Source organism: Perna viridis, chromosome 13 (genome assembly GCF_037379345.1).
Source record: "Perna viridis isolate PV_CMFRI_1.1 ecotype Kerala chromosome 13, ASM3737934v1, whole genome shotgun sequence".
NCBI classification, from domain to species: domain Eukaryota; kingdom Metazoa; phylum Mollusca; class Bivalvia; order Mytilida; family Mytilidae; genus Perna; species Perna viridis.
The window spans coordinates 13,603,964-13,621,157 of NC_142457.1; the positions used below are offsets into that span (position 1 = coordinate 13,603,964).

Genomic DNA, 17,194 nt, shown 5'->3' on the forward strand with positions numbered 1-17,194 from the left:
CTTGTACAGCAATTATCTGCAGAGCTGTAGCAATTAGCAAAATGGTTAAGCCTGTTGAGAACTGACCTCATTTATACTTTAATATTTGTTTGGTTTAGAAATGTGTTTGGTTTAGTTAAGTTCAGTATACATTGAAATTGATATAGAGAGACTTTTAAAGTGTCTGGTTTGGAAAGGTTTTCAGTATATTCATGGTTTGGTTTAGACAGGTTCTCAGATTTTTCAGGATTTTGGTTAAGACAAGTTTTCAAATTATTCAGGATTTGGTATAGACAGGATTTCAGATTATTTAAGGTTTGGTTTAGACAGGATTTTGGATTATTTATGGTTTGGTGTAGACAGGTTTTTAGATTATTAAGGGTTAGGTTTAGACAGGATTTCAGATTATTGTCTCCTTTCGGCAAATGCCGAAGAGGACTTAGGTTTGCACTCTGTCTGTCCATCTGTCCGTCAGTCTGTCAGTCCGTCAGTCACACTTGGTTTTCCGGACTTTTTTTTGTAATGCCTCATCCAATTGATTTCATATTTGGTATATAGTCTTATCATAACAAGTTACAAGTTAAGTTTGAATGATGTTATGGTTGAATGATTTTTACAGAAGTTGTGTCCCTTGGACATAGAAAATTTCATAAAATTTTATGTTTTCCAGACTTTTCTTTGTAATGCCTCATCCAATTGATTTCATATTTGTTAGCTAGTCTTATCATGACAAGTTACAAATTAAATTTAAGTATTATTGTGGCAAAATGGTTTATATGGAACTTATGGCCCTTTGACATAGAAAATTACATAAAATTTTATGTTTCATCATTTTGATGCAAATTGCTGCTGTCATTCTAGAGTTATTTGCCCTTTAATTCATAATAACGAAGTTTTTTTTTCAACTTTCCAGGTGATAGAAAGAGAATGTCTTTATGCAGCTTTCTGTAATGCAAAAATGTTATAATCTACTGTAAAATGAAGCTCAGGTTTGATTTTGATGGGATTTGCTTTTGCTGTTCAAGAGTTATTTTCTCTTGATTGTTAAAAAATAACACCATCCATTGTTTGTTCGCATATATAAAAAAAATCTCTTGGATTATTTATGGTTTGGTTTAGACAGGATTTCTGATTATTTATGGGTTGTTTTAGATAGGTTTCACTGTTTATGTCTGATGTATAGCACACAAATCTTGATTGGTGCGGCAGAGGTAAGGAGTACATAATCTTTTAACTTGTCTTAATTAGTTACTGAGTAAAATACCCTGTATTTTAAATTTTTTGACAAGAATTTTAGGTACTGCATGACATACCAACAAAAATTATTAGTACTGCTCCAGCAGTACTTGCTGTACCAGGCTATGCCCCTGTATATTCTTTAATATATAACCTTATTTATAATTCATTTACTGCTATCTTCATTATCTAAAAATAGGTTGATGATGACTTCCATTGTTAATTTACCATATCATATATTTCTAGACAATCTATATATAAGTTCATGCTTCCTTATGTTGTTGAAACATGTTGTTATATATGTACAATGTAATGTGGGTTGATTGGTCATAAGATTAGGGTTCAATGAATGAAAATAGATGTTTATTTTGCTGCATCCACAAATTGTATTTTCATCAACACCATCATATACACTTACCATCATCATCATTGTCATCACCATCACCATCATCATCATCATCATCAACAACACTATCATATACACTTACCATCATCATCACCATCATCATCATCATGTACACTTACAATCATCATAATCATTGTTACAAATTACAAATAAACAGTTCATATAACTTGCAATAATGCAATGCTTTTTTTTTTATTTTTGATCAAACAACGTTTATACAATTGTCAGAAACAAGAGTTTGAGAAATTCAAGTACATGTATTAGTTATCAATACATGGTTCAGAATTTATGCCTTCAATCTTATTTGTATAAACCTATACCAGATGTATTTAAAGAGTAATCAAGGGAACCAAGGTTATAGTGGTAATCAAAAGAATGTAATCCAGGGACAAAGACCAGACATGGAAAACAGACATACACAACAAAAAACAAAAAGTTACAAAAATCATACATACAAAGTAACAAAAGAAAATGTGCAAGTCAGACTCCACTAAAAACTGGGAGCATGGACCAGGTGCACCGGTAGGGTAAGCGTCCTTAAAAATGTATTACTAAGTTTAGACTAAGCAGTTATAATTTAGCTATTGGCAGTTATAATTTAGCTATTGAGGGCGGTCATTTTTAGTTATAATTAAGCTATTGAGGGCGGTCATTTTTAGTTATAATTTAGCGAATGAGTGCGGTCATTTTTAGTTATAATTTAGCTAATGAGGACGGTCATTTTTAGTTATAATTTAGCTAATGAGGACGGTCATTTTTAGTTATAATTTAGCTAATGAGTGCGGTAATTTTTAGTTATAATTTAGCTAATGAGGACGGTCATTTTTAGTTATAATTTAGCTAATGAGTGCGGTCATTTTTAGTTATAATTTAGCTATTGAGTGCGGTCATTTTCAGTTATAATTTAACTAATGAGTGCGGTCATTTTTAGTTATAATTTAGCTATTGAGGGCGGTCATTTTTAGTTATAATTTAGCTATTGAGTGTGGTCATTTTTAGTTATAATTTAGCTAATGAGTGCGGTCATTTTTAGTTATAATTTAGCTAATGAGTGTGGTCATTTTTAGTTATAATTTAGCTATTGAGTGTGGTCATTTTCAGTTATAATTTAGCTAATGAGTGCGGTCATTTTTAGTTATAATTTAGCTAATGAGTGCGGTCATTTTTAGTTATAATTTAGCTAATGAGTGCGGTCATTTTTAGTTATAATTTAGCTATTGAGTGTGGTCATTTTTAGTTATAATTTAGCTAATGAGTGTGGTCATTTTTAGTTATAATTTAGCTAATGAGTGCGGTCATTTTTAGTTATAATTTAGCTAATGAGTGCGGTCATTTTTAGTTATAATTTAGCTATTGAGTGTGGTCATTTTTAGTTATAATTTAGCTAATGAGTGTGGTCATTTTTAGTTATAATTTAGCTAATGAGTGTGGTCATTTTTAGTTATAATTTAGCTATTGAGTGTGGTCATTTTTAGTTATAATTTAGCTATTGAGTGTGGTCATTTTCAGTTATAATTTAGCTAATGAGTGCGGTCATTTTTAGTTATAATTTAGCTATTGAGTGTGGTCATTTTTAGTTATAATTTAGCTAATGAGTGTGGTCATTTTTAGTTATAATTTAGCTATTGAGTGTGGTCATTTTTAGTTATAATTTAGCTAATGAGTGCGGTCATTTTTCTGCAATCTCTAGAAATAATAGACTTTGTTTATTTTGTAAAGATAACATCGAGGATGAGATGCATTTTATGTTAAAATGTCCTCTCTACCATAGTTTTAGGTCATATTTTATTAAACCTTATTACTGGAAGAAACCATCTTATTTAAATATATTCAATCAATGAGTAATGTTAAAGAACTTTGTAATTTTGGTAAATTTATATTTTGGACTATGAAATTACAATCAGACATGTTATAACTTGCTCAACATTACCTTCTGCTTACTGATTATCTAATATGTATATATAATGCATTGAATTAACATTCTGTGTACGTGTATAACCTATAGTTATATTGACTTCGGTTAATAATATGATGATATAAAAAAAATTACAAAACACAATGATGAAGATAATGATAAGTGAATGTGATGATGATGACAATGACAGTGGTGATGACAATTACAGTGGTGATGATGACAGTGACAATGGTGATGATGACAGTGACAGTGGTGATGATGACAGTGACAATGGTGATGATGACAGTGACAGTGGTGATGATGACAATTACAGTGGTGAGGATGACTATTACAGTTGTGATGATTTCAGTGACAGTGGTGATGATGACAATGACAGTGACAGTGATGATGATGATGATGACAGTGATGATGATGATGATGACAGTGATGATGATGATGATGACAGTGATGATGATGATGATGACAGGGGTGATGATGACAATGACGGTGGTTTATGATGACAGTGACAGTGGTGATGATGACAACGACAGTGGTGATGATGACAGTGACAGTGGTGATGATGACAACGACAGTGGTGATGATGACAGTGACAGTGGTGATGATGACAACGACAGTGGTGATGATGACAGTGACAGTGGTGATGGTGACAATTACAGTGGTGATGATGACAGTGACAGTGGTGATGATGACAATGACAATGATGATGATAATAATGATAATGATGTGTTAATTGTTGGTTCCATCCCCAGGCAAGTCTCATTAATTACCTTCAATTTGTAATTGTTGTTTCTAAGACATACAGATGGCATATATAGGAATGATAGTGCTATGTCTACCATAGGGCTGATGCATCTGTGTGCTTACACATTTAAAAAAATGACTCATAGCATGTTGGGCTAGTGCAGTCAGAAGGGTCAAATGTCATAGGATAAAACCACAATCACAATCAATCAACTTTGAATTATTTTATCCATAGTGAATTCTTTGACATCTTGTTATTTATACTGTATGTTGTTTAAGTAAGTTTATCGAGTGACCTTCAGCAGCTTTCTACTTGAGTATGGGTCTGTTTAGAAGTCAGGCAGGGTTTATTCATCATATTTTAAGATAATCAATGAAACTGTTCAAATACATTAATATTTGTTACATCCTAAAAACAACTCACCCTGTGTTCCTTGGATCAGCTATATTTGTGACTGCATGAGTGTAGTGGTAAAATTCTGGTGGGAAACTTTTCCATACTTTTGTTGCTCATTTGCTTTTGTTGCTTTGTGTGTATGATTTTAGTTACTTTAAGTTCTTTGTTGTGTATGTATGTTTTCCATGTCTGGTCTTTGTCCCTGCATTACATTCGTTTGATTACCGCTATAACCTTGGTTCCCTTGATTACTCTTTGTATAGTAGAACGTAATCAAGCTTTTAATATCTCCAGTAACCAACTTGTATTTCCACTCTTATTATCTAATACAGTTTCTATGAGAACTAGTGAAGGATTTCCAATCAAAATTTTTAAGAGATCAAGATATGCATGAATCACTAGTCATAAGTTTCTGCCTGGTTTTAAGGCAGAGCTGTAATTCAGTTTCTACTTCAATGTTGGACTATAAACAGCAGTTAATGTAGAGAGAATGGCCCAGTGGAAGTGCTAATTTATTACTCTTTAAAGCTTTGAATGACTTTGAATGGACTTATATAGGTTTATCAATATTATTTAGTAATAAATGTGAGGTTTCATTACTGTTGAGTGTTTGTGATAATGCAGTTATAATGTTTAGATGTTTAGGTAAAGAAAAGATAATGTATTCAATATTTTATACTGTCTCTAGGTTCACAGTTTATTCTTAATACAGTGGCAGATCTTTAGGTGGAGTTCCAGGGGACTGAACCCCATCTTTTCCTTTGAAAATTTTATTAATTGTGTCCAAAATTTGGCGAAAATGGGGGAATGATAGCTTTGTTTAAAGGAGAAGGGAAGATAAAGGGTCTTTTTCCTTATATTTATATATTTTACTATGATATGAACAACTTTTTTAGGCAAATTTTTAGGCAATATTCATAGCTTAATGCCCCTACTCCTTTCTTGATGTGAGCCTAACTATTTTAAGTTTCTGGATCAGCTCCTAGTATATGTCTGATTACTGTAGTGATAATTCTAGAAAAAAAAATCAAGGTAAACATTGGTATATATTTCTTCCAACTGTTGAAGTGGGGTAGGGGTTAGCATGTCACTATCTGTGGATCTGCCACTGTATCAAGGTTTCAAAATTAGAAATACCTAGGGTAAGGGATATAACTCTTGAGATCAATGATATGTTTGTATCATGTTCAATTTCACAAAGGCCTTTCAAGCTTTCCTTTAAAACAGAATGAAATCAGTCACTTGGATGCTTACATATGATTGATGTAAAATGGTGAATACAAACATTCCAATGATTTGTAAGAGTTGTGTCCCTCACCCTAGGTCTACCTCCTTAAATGGCCTAGCTTTCAATGCTTATAATTGAATTCACCTGATATAAGCAAGCTTTAACAAAGCAGTACTGCTATAACAATGATATGAAACCAGCGTGGTACAGTCCGTGAGCCGATTTGTGAAATGATTTGACATATCCATGACCGCTGACTGATTGATCACTGATGGATCGATAACCGATGACCAGTAACGGATCTGACATTGCAGTTTTGCTATATAAAATGACAAACAATCTGTTAAAGATAATACAAATATAAAATAAATGTATAAATTGATGTTTAAATCTATTGCATTATGTAAATATGTGTAAAATTTACAAAGAAAATAATGAAATCCATAAAATATATATCAGTTTCTGATCAGTCATCAATCTAATAAACTGATCCATTAAATGGGTGATTGCATCATGTGACCACACAGCCATCTTCTGATCAGTCATCAATCTATTAAACTGATCCATTAAATGGGTGATTGCATCATGTGACCATTAAACTGATCCATTAAATGGGTGATCGCATCATGTGACCATTAAACTGATCCATTAAATGGGTGATCGCATCATGTGACCATTAAACTGATCCATTAAATGGGTGATCGCACCATGTGACCACACAGCCATCAATATATTTTATGGATGTACTGTATTACATCCACTGGCTTCTATTATATTGCATCTAATAACCCTTTTAGGAAATTACTATTTACGAACAAAGCTGGAAACGCCAGAATTTTAGACAATATAAAAAGAATTCGTAAAAAGGATACAAACACAAGGAACAAAAAGGAATACACCCAGCAGTGGGATTGTGGGGGTCTAGGGATTGGAACAACCCGATCCCTTTTTGGGGAAAAATTTTGTTAATTTCCCATAATCTTTGGCAAGGGTGTGCAAATGATAGTCTGGAACTCCCCCTCCTTTTCAAAATCACTGGATCAGCTTCTGTCTAGATTACTTACCAACAATTAGCATGAACCCCTATAAAATCTAAGAGTGACCTAGCTGGGTGAGCACCTCCTGAAGTTCATTTATAAAATATGGCATGCTAAATGACAACCCATTGTAAAAAAGTTTTCGGGACAAAAACAACTTAAAATGGCCATAACTTTTGTGTATACAATCCAGTCAAACTGAAATTTTGAACCTGATCAAATTTTTATGGTACTCGATAACTTTATAAATTGTTGGCAACTTTTTGGAGGGTTAGTCACATAATACCTTGCCAATTTGTTTGGCAGAGTATAGCTAATGTATCAGTTGAAGGTTAAATACTAAATTGTTTTAAGGTTCTACTAAACACTGCTTATAGGTTGGAATGCAATCCCTGATAGTTTGATGATTATAGATACCGGTAGTCAATATTAGCCATTCTGTACATCCCTTGGGACTATAATGTGCAATATCAAAGGCTATATATTTTAAAGGTCTATATTTATGTGATTTTTGCATGCTACACTGTTGTTAAACTCTGGATAAACTGGCTAATCATTTTATCAACATAATTAATGGGAGATAACTTCAATGAACTTATATTAATGGGAGGTAACTCTGGTTTGATTAATAGATTTTCAAGCACTTATTGGTAGTGAAGCATTCAGTCAAATTTATATGTTTCATTAATTGGTGATTCTGTATGGACACTTGATAATTTGTAAAGGTTTTTCACTTCCAATTGTATTTGTCAGATCAATTCTTAAATTGATATTACCTTGTGAAATAGCTGCATTAATAAAGTGTTTTTGATGAATAAAATACAAGTTTAAACCTGTGATTAATTATATACCAATTATCAACATTTTTACTGTAGCTCCCTTTCTTGTTATTTTAGATAATTTAAAACACTAAACTTGCCACAAGTATAGGATGTTAAAGGTTTGACCCTCAGCCAGTTCATACAAAAGACTTTACTCTGGTAGTCATTTTGTAACTCTCTTTCAGACATATGGACTAGAGCGGTGACTGTTGTGATTCAGGTTTGTTTGCCTGAATGGGTTGTCTCCCATCTTCGTGTTGGCATATAAATTCTATGTTATACCTGTTAACCCTCCCACATTAGGGGTGAGACTTCCACAAAATGAATGAAAAATTTAGAATATCCTACATACAAATATGATTTACTTGGAATTCTTGTTTTATGTGAAAATGCTAAAAAATAAAATTTTTAGATCAAAACTTTGCTTTTATGTTAAAATCTTCCACATGAGACTGTGAAAATGGGGGAGAATTTCCCACTTAAACTGTTGAAAAGGTTCACACGTATGTTGTGTGATTGCACATTCAGAATCCAACTCAGCATTTTCAATGAGTGCAATGCCCATTTTTAAAAAGAATTGATTAGACAATACTGTGTACAAGGTACAACATATTAAAAACACAAAAATGTTTGTCCTGAAATGCACAAAATACCTGTATCATCAATAGTATGTTAAAAGTACAATCTACCAATCAATCTGTGTCAGCCATTTTTTTTCCGGTAGGTACATATTCTGTTGATTCTGGTTGTCAATCCATTTTCACAGCTATTTAATTCATGTCTCACACTCTTTAAGTTATGTATTATGTTGCAAAGAGACTACTTTACAGAATTTATTTTGGTGTTATATTCTTGCTTGCAAAATTTGCAAAATAGTTAAATACATTTCTGTCTAAGAATGAAGCAAAGTGTGTATATGGTGTGGTTCATGATGAAAAAAACACGAAGATTTTATGGCATTTTTAATCCCAGTATTGATATCTCATTACATCCAGAAATAATCATCAATGTGTTTGTGAAGTTTGCATTTCAAAGATATTGATAAGTCAAATCAAAATTGTTTAAATGCACTATGGAAAAATGGTGGACAAATTTTCCCACACTTTTTGCCCTACATAAGCAGTAAAAAATATCTATGTCACAGATTCCTTGGGATAAATTTAAATAGCTTTTGAGTTGTTGTTTAGATTATTTGAATTTATTTGATACAGGAGAGATCAGTCTAATTCAAATTGGACCTTGCGTTTTTTTTATTTTTGACGTTCCAGTGAAACAAATAAAAATCGGAGGGGCTAATTTTAATTAGACTGATGAGATCAGATTGAGAAAAATGATGTGTCACCCATTGCCTGATTCTTACACCAAATGGTACTTGAAATAATTTACTTACTACAGTGAAATCTGTCTAAGCTAAACTCTCTTTCATAATTGGTTCAGTTTAGACAGGTGTTTAGTTTACCAAGGTTGAAAATATATTTAAACTAATACAAGGTAACTTTAAAAAGTCTTTGATTTACATAAGTTTTCAAATTATTCAGGGTTTGGTTTAAACAGGATTTCAGATTATATATCGTTTAGTGTAGACAGGTTTTCCGATTATTCAGGGTTTGATATAGACAGGTTTTCAGATTATTCAGGGTTTGGTTTAGACAGAATTTCAGATTATTTATGGTTTGGTATAGACAGGTTTTCAGAGTATTCAGTGTTTGGTTTAGACAGGATTTCAGATTATTTATGGTTTGGTTTAGACAGGTTTTCAGATTATTCAGGATTTGGTTTGGACAGGTTTTCAAGCTATCGGGGTTTGGTTTAGACAGGTTTTCAGATTATTTATGGTGTAGTATAGACAGGTTTTCAGGTTATTCAGGGTTTAGTGTAGACGGTTATCACAGTATAACCACAGAATCTGTCTAAATATGTTTTGTTCAAGTAATTGAATACCTTTAAATGTTAAAGACCAACCATAAACCACAATCAGCAAGTTTGGACACAAGTTTTTCTTCTGTTGATAAACATAGGATCTTGTTTCACAAAAGTGTTCAAGGAGTTAATTTATCAGCAAGGGATCTGGTCACCTCTCTTTCATAGGTGTCAAGTTTCTAGCCATTGGTCATACTTAATAAGCAAATTATAATATAGTAATGTGTTATGTCGCTATTCAGAGGCTCAATGGGGGTTGTGTTTCACTTGTGTCTTCAATGTACTGTAAATGTACTGTAGCCCGATATGTTTTGTACTAATATTAGGATTTCTAATTTGCATACATTGCATCCCTAATGGAAGGTCCTCTATATTAAAGTGTAAGTTCCTTAATAGCACTTGAAGTATAGTAGGTCCTGTACCTATAGATAAATGATATTTCAAAGGTCCCTGTCTGGAAATTGAGGGTCCAGGACTTTGGACCAGTGCTAATTTGAACCCCAGCTGACAGGCAGGCATTAAAACCTTTTAAAACTGTATTAGTGTTTATTCTAATTAAAGGGCCTTGTCACAGCATATATGTCAATTGTCCTTTTTTATATTAAAGCAATACAAGCCAATTTAGCAAGTTTTTCAAAAGTGACATAACTTTAATCTGTCTAATCGTAAATTTAATAGTTCTTTGCATAGTTTCATTCTAGCCAGAATCTTATGCAGTGTCAAACATCTAGTCACAATTCATATTCAGAGCTATATCAAGTTTGAATGTTGCATCAACTATACATGGCACAACATCTGCAGTCATATCAAGCTGTATCCTGTTTAGTATTTATTTTCAAAATACAAAAATATTGTGCTTATAATGTAATATTTAAGGTAATAAAACTTAGTGAGATTATTCTTTCAAAAATACACTTGATATTTTAGAACTTGGAAAATCGAACTTGAATTCTGTGTTTGATCATAAATTTTTTGTGCAATCTTAAGCACACAAGACTGCCACCATATTATTGCTAGTAGTATTTTTTTTATTGAAAGTTAACAAAATATTAGGTTGCATTTGTACCATTTATCCATTGACCTATGCAAAGCACACTTCCAATCCTTATATCTTGAAAGCAAAAAGAACTTCAAAAAACCAACTTGACTTAGAATTCAAATAAGCGCTATATAACATTAAAAAAAGAAAAACCTCCCTACACCTTAAGGAAAATTTCTAGCTACATAAGGTCCTGACACCAGTTCTGGATTATGTAAATCTCCCACCACTGTGCTGTTTCAATTGATGTTTGATCTACTAGTGGTAATATGCATGTGCAGACAGACAGTATACCCTGTAGTCACCAAGGTGAAGTACATGATAATAGAGTGATTACGACACATGTATGTACTGACCAGTAAGTGAAGTAAGATAGACACATGTATGTACTGACCAGTAAGTGAAGTAAGATACCGCAATCTGAAAACTGAGGACTAAGATTATCTCTTATAAGACATGCTGATTCAAATTTAATTGGACAAAAAAAGATAGGGTATCTTGACCAGGAAGTTCTCTACCCTGGGTACCTAAAGGGGTTTGACAAGGTTTCAAGGCTTAGATAAAAGTAGTTTCTTTTCGGAGGCTACTGAAAGGGATTTCAATTAGTCAACAAGGCTTAGAAAAAAGTATGGGCTCCTTATCAAAAGTTTATAAAAAGAATTTGCTAACAATAAAAAAAATCATTCCATTTGAAAGAGGCTACAAAAAGGGCTACATAATCCACAAATAAAATTACCTAGAAGTTTACTTTCTCAGGTTAAACTGGAAGGCATTTGTCAAATTTCTGTCCAGCTTGATCAAAAACCTGTGTTGCACTAGAATTGCACCTAACTTTGTGCAAGGGGTGTTGCCATAGATGTCACAGCTTACATGTTTGAGTCCCACAGAGGGAACAACCAAAAATTTGCTTTGTAAATTTGACAGTTCTTACATCTTTGGAATTTTTTCATAATTGGAATATATTTTGACTTCATGACTTTAAGGTGCTTTCTTAAATGTCAGCAAAACAGAAAAGGATTGATTTTTTTACAAGTCTATGGAGTCAGTGTTGTTATGTCAAGAATGAAATTTTCCGTGTTGCACTGTTTTGGTCATTTGACTAGTGATGTCATGCTGAGTCGATGTTGTGGTGAGAAAGAAATTTGCCAAGTTGTTCTTTTTTGGACTTTTTGTCATGTGACCAGTGGGATTTCATATTTGCCAGCTTTGATGGCACTATAATTCTATTTGAATTTACAATTTAAGGGGCAGATGACTGTCGAAATTCTTATTCTACTGAAAAAAAAAATCCTTATTCCTTCAGAAGTAGAGATTATACTTGTAAGGTCTATTTTTTTCTTTTTCTCCTTTAGTTCTAAGTTTTACTAAAATGATATTTCTTCGTTATCTACTTTTTTTACAAACTTTTTTAAATGTTAAAAATATCTTTTTTGTTTTAAGATAAGACTTCGGTCTTTTTTTTAATGTTCCATGGTTGACTGTTGTTCTTGTTTTGCTATGTAGTCTAAGTCACTGACACAGCATTAAAATAGAACAATCAATCATCAATCATTTTCTTTTTGTTAATATAAAAGACAGGTTAGAGCTTGAATTATGCTTAGTATTTGACATACACATATACATATTTCATTTTTAATTAGCTCCTGCTTATTGAGCTTTTACAAAACAGCTGAAATGTGATATGAAAGTTACACCATTTTATGAACCATTCTATTAAACTTCTTACATATTAGCCATTGGGACAAGGTAACACAAATTTACATTGCTAAAGGACGAAAAGTTTTACAATGGACGTAATATTACTCATTGATCAAATGGTATGGCAATCCCCGCAACTAGAACAGATTTCTTGATGTTTATCGTTTCTCTCTTTTGTTTCAACATGGATTTGACATTGTTTTTGTCATAGTGAGAAATTTGGCCAGGTATGTTTCCAGAAAAGCAGAGGATATTTACCCTACCAGTGCACCTGGTCTACACTCCCAGTCCTGGTTGTTCCATTAATCTCTAGTTTCTTAGTGTATACTTTTAGTTTATTTGTGTTATTCACAGTGCTTTGTAGTCTTAGTCTAGATTTTACTTTGGTTTCCTCCATATTTGTGAAAGATATGTTGAAGTGTTAATTAGATTTTCTTCCTGTCCAAAGTAACATTTTATGCAACTGATGATATATTACTAGCTCGATTCTCATGGAATTTAATGCAGTGTTTGATTCCTTATTTAGATATGCTTTTTTTTTTCAGGACATCGGTTTCAATTCAGTTGGCAAATTTGAGGGATTGGGATTGGGCTGCTACTGGGGCCCCTTTTTGTACTTGAAAAGTTTGGTGACATACTGTTATACAGAAAAAAATGAATATCATTGTAATGCCATGACCAGGTCTGTTTTAGCATCCCATCCTTCTATTTCAGAATTTCTAGAGCAATCACTGAATTCCTTCTCAATACTGGCAGGTTAGCTCAGAATCAGAATAGTGTGTCTGGGTGAAGTTACTGGCTGTTGTATCTGTGAACTGGCTGAAAAGATCCAGTGAAGTTTTTTTTGGACTGAGGGAGCAACCATTTGATTATTATTGGGGATTAGGGTCAAATTTTATGCTGATGTATTGTTAAAATCAAAGGGCAGGGTGCAAGTGGTAGAAAAAAAATCAGATCTGGTTTAAAAAAAATCTATGACAGGTTAGAGTAAAAAATAAAGTCAGGTCAGAAATTATTCTGAAAAAAAAACAAGGGCACAAAATTTTACCATAGGCCCCTCCCCCATAGAAATTCAATGGTTGCTCCTTAATGCAAAGCAGGGTCTATTCAGTTTGTCAAACATTCACACCCCTAAATGATATATCAGTCATTGGACTTACACATCAATCAATCAATCAATCAATCAATCCTAATGATTCCAATATTAAAACAATGCTATTGTTATAGGCTAGTCTTAACCACTGACCACACACTGACCACTTATTTATTTAAAAATTGATATTCTGGGTTTTATGGTATGAGTATTGAAATAAAGAGAGGAGGGTTGCAGGATAACTTAAAATTAGAACTTATTAGCAGATATTTCTGATAGAAATACATGGGTCACACAAGCTGCAAAAGGGGGAAAGGGGTGTTTTTACGACATGATTTTGTTTTCCATTTTTAAAAAAATAGAATTCTGCTTTATTTTTCATTTAGGATGGAACAGATAGCTCATGTTTATATATTGTACCATGAGTGAGTCAACACATTCTTCAATGTATATCATTTTTTTGGTTTTTCATTGGCTGAGAAAATGAAGTCTGTTGTTAAAACCTCCAAGGACAGTTCTGATTCTGTTTTTAATACATGGATAACCTATGTCAGCCATTCCTGTGGTTATTACCCTTACTGCCATCATTAAGATAAGCTGACCCATCACTAACAATGTGACCAAAGTCATATGTTTCATCTGTTATATTTTACTATGGTAGACAAGGTTATGGACTTTATAACTCTGTTGACATTGTTTGGAGAATAATGACCTCTGTGGTATCTGGTTCAAACAAATTATTATTGGACTGAGAACAGCCATTATTCCAAATGACCTAGATTTTAAACTGAGCCATGTCAATGATTGCTGAGTGTGAATGAACTCTAGCTTGTATTGATTGGTGTATATCAATTTATTCATTATGTCAATAAGGTAAAAATATATGTGCTTCTATTGATATAGTTCGAAGGATACCAAGGGGGGTCAGTTATATTTATGACACTAAAGAAGCAACCATTTGATTTTTAGTGGGGGGGGGGGCTAGGATCAAATTTTTCATCCTGGATACTTTTGTTTGTTTTAAGACTGTCCTGCACTTTTATTTTTTAGTTCCAGCCTGTCCTGAATTTGTTTTCATGATAAATACAAATATGACAAACTAAAGTTTATACAAAAAACATATCCTGATTTTTTTTAACAGATGCATCCCATTTTTTTACCCAAATGGTCATCCTTGATTTTTTTGCCATATACTACCATCCTGCCTTTTTTTCAAATTCAATCCTAGCCCCACCCCATCAAGATCAAATGGTTGCTCCCAAAATTATTCTTGTGTGAAGAAAACAAGTTATAAAATTTTAGGATTGTGTGTAAATGTCCTTCCATGACTTAGTGACCTAACCTTTGTCATGATGTCATAGTATCTTTGATTTTGGGAACCAAATTTAAAATATGAAGACCAAATAAATTATGTATTTTTATGTATGAAGTAATCAAAATTATTATTATTTAGGGAAGTCTTGAATATTTTATGGACCTCCACAATTCAATTTCACAACCATCAAAATAGATGTAGTACAATTGAATTTCATGAAGTGGCTGATTTTGAGACATATTTGAGGAGCTCCTGAAATGAAATAATGGAGGTCCTGAAATTGAATTGTGGTCCTGATCCTGAAATTAAATTTGGAAGGTCTTGAAATAAGTGAGGACCTCTATAAACTTGTTAGAAAATATATACCTCATTAAACAATAATTTTGACAAATTCCTGATATATTTAGCACTTATATTTTCTGGAATAAGGCAAACAATTTATAATATCAGGTGACATGACAGGTAAATATCCTTGAGTGACTGTAACTGACCTGACCTATCCCATTATTCCATGTATCTTGGATATAAGGAATCAGAGTTAAAATTTGGAGAACCTGTAAATCTAGGGAATTTATTGACATGCTGTTTGACGAAGATTAGAGAAAAATAGTTCTGGCGATTTCTTTTTTTTTTTAAATATTTACCCAGATACATGTAATGCAAAAAAATGGTGAGCATTCTAGTACATTTTAACCTGTCTAAATTGAACCCTTTTAAGTGTGTGGGATGTATTTGTTTTAGGCAGGTGTCCAGTTTTTAAAGGTTCAAAACTTATTGAAACTAACATGAAGGAATTGTACAAAATGTGGTATGAGGATTTCCTCAGAAGGAATTGTACAAAATGTGGTATGAGGATTTCTACATCACTCGTTGAAGACCAATGGGTGGCCTTTGGCTGACATTTTCATTCCGGTGGGGTTGTTTTCTCTTTGACATATACACCATACCTATTCTTGTTATAAAATGTGTTGTATACATGGGTTCCAATTTACCATGGTTTGGTTTAAACATAATTCATTGTTTAAAGAAATTATTACTGTCTTAAAGAGTAATCAACGGAGCCAAGATTCTAGTGAAAATAAAAAGAACACAATCCATGGACAAAGATCAGACAGGGAATCACACACATAACAAAGAACATAAAATAAGCAAGATAATATCAACAAAGAAGCAAAAGTAAATGAGCAACTTGGACTCCACTAAAATGTGGAGCATGGATTAGGTGCACTGGTAGGGTAAGATAATATCTACAAAGAAACAAAAGTAAATGAGCAACTCGGACTCCACTAGAAATGGGGAGCATGGACCAGGTGCGCCGGTAGGGTAAGGTAATATCTACAAAAAAACAAAAGTAAATGAGCAACTCAGGATCCACTGAAAAGAATTCCTATAATTATGTTAGAGCATAACTATTGAAAATACAGTACTTCATGCCAGAAATACATGTTGGTTCCCTTACACTGATTGGTAGTGCAGGCACCCTGTTCTTCTCTCTCATTTTTCTCAGTTAGAAAATATTGCATGCATATTTGCCTCTGACACGGTAGACTGCCCTTTTTAACCTGAAATACCTTGTCCTTTTCCAATGTTGCAGAAACACTAAGTACTAGGAATTTTGAAAGGAGGGCGAGTTCCAGGCTATAATTTGTTCTTTGTTGCCCACATTTTGCAAGAAATTAACTACATTTTCAAAAAAGGGGAGGTTCAGACCCACAGACATACATGTGATTTCAGTGCTTTAGAAAAGAAATCAGAAGCAAAATTACAAACTTGCCTTGGTCATGAGAACACCAGATTTAACTTTTTGTGCTTTGTACTGGTATATCACCAAGATAAAATTCTGATATTTATGTTCTCCAATTTCTTATCCTATATCATAAGTAATAAACCTTATTTCCACAAGGATCAATGTTTATCAGTGTTAGGAGGTAATGACCTGTTCAAGTAGAATGACCTCACAGTAACATGGTGTGTGTCATAGTTGCTATTGTTTATGGTTGATAAAAGTCAAAATAACTTTGCCAGTTTGGTGAAAATGAGGTTAATGGGAGTGAATGAAGGCAAAAAATGAAATTTATGGTCAAACCTACCTTAGGGGATGACCATTTGATTCCAAGAGGGGGATGGGGCTGGCAGTTTTTGTAAATAGATATTCTGCCCTGAAAAAGTTGAAAATACATAACCTGGCTCACACCTCCTAGAAAGAAAATATATTTTCTGACCACCGTGCAGATACACCATACATTGAAATGGAAATAAATAATCTTGCCCAGATGTGGTTGAAAATAGATTTTCTGACTTGCAAAATTTCTAAATTAAATATTCTGACCTCACAAAATTTGTGAGGCCTCCCTCACAGTCAAATGGTT

The 17,194-nt window shown here is 33.0% G+C and overlaps 1 protein-coding gene across 2 annotated transcripts in view; it reads left to right on the forward strand.

Annotated features, from left to right (window-relative positions):
• The window catches only part of LOC148599664 (retinoic acid receptor alpha-like), a 153,676-nt gene that overhangs the window by 42,774 nt on the left and 93,708 nt on the right, over positions 1 to 17,194 (forward strand). The window lies entirely within an intron of this gene.